Source organism: Arachis ipaensis, chromosome B07, assembly GCF_000816755.2.
Source record: "Arachis ipaensis cultivar K30076 chromosome B07, Araip1.1, whole genome shotgun sequence".
Classification (NCBI taxonomy): Eukaryota; Viridiplantae; Streptophyta; class Magnoliopsida; order Fabales; family Fabaceae; genus Arachis; species Arachis ipaensis.
The window spans coordinates 4,766,690-4,767,985 of NC_029791.2; positions in this window are offsets into that span (position 1 = coordinate 4,766,690).

The following is a 1,296-nucleotide window of genomic DNA, read 5'->3' on the forward strand; positions in this document are numbered from 1 at the left end:
ACTTTTGGATTAAAGAATTATTATAAAAAAATATTTTTTTAAGAGATCGATTTTACGTTATTATTTTATTTAAATTCTGGAATTAACTCTTACAAGTTTAAGAATTTTGATTGTAAAAATAAATAAACTTAGGTGAGCTTGAGTAAACTCAGTAAATCTCTATAATTTCAATTAAACTCTCAAATTTGTTACTTTTACTCAATTTTGATCTCTTAACTATTAAAATGTATAATTTCATAAGAAATACTTTTGATTAAACTTTTTTAAAAAAGGTATAATATTTAAACCTAACATATTTTATTTTTAACATCATAGATTCATAATTTATTCAATTTTTGTTTTTAAGTTGTATTTAACATTTTTTTTTGTGACTAGTTGTATTTTTTTGTGTGACTAAACAGAAAAGAAAGAAAAAAAAACAGACACAAAACTAAATTAATTGGCTAGGTTCATATCTAAATTTATTAGATGTTGAAACTCACTCCATAGTTGACTCCAATTCGAGTGAATGTCCGCGCCAAAAGCAGCTGCTCTAGCCATACAATTTGTAACACTATTTGCATTCTTCTGAATTAAAAGAATAGAGACTTTCCAATTCCAATTCATAACCTCCTGTATATGCTTAGCCAAATCCCATTCTAGAATATCCTTACCAAGTATTCTTTGGTTTACCAAGAAAAAAGTTTCTAAATAGTCTGTTTCACAAATAACCTCAGGAAATCCACTATTCCAAACTAGAAGTAAACCTCTCCAAATCGCATACAATTCAGCAAAAAGAACACTGCACACTTCAACTTTTTCAATGCAACCTTTCAACCAACATCCATCAAAATTGCGAATGATACAACCAAAACCAGCATAGCCAAAAGGAACAAAACAACTAGCATCACAATTCAATTTAACAGAATGAACTTGCGATGAAACCCAATGCAAACAAAGCGAAGGAGGAGACAAAGATTGATGCATAGCAAAAATAGTGTGGAACTCCCTTACTGAACTACAAATCAAACTCACCACTTTACTAACACTCCAATAGTAATCTATGTTAAACAAATCATGATTCCTGCTTCTCCAAATCTGCCACATGGTCGAAAAGAAAAGAAAAGCATCTCCACTCCTTGTACCTCTGTAGAATTAATCCGTAAATTCGAGTTATCTGAATACAGGCCTGAAAGATTTCAAACCTTCTTAGCACTAAGACACTCCCGAACCCGAAGATAATAAAAAATGGATTTAGAACCATTCTAGTGACTAATTGTATTTAACATTTAACATCTTTTATTTTTTATTATAAAA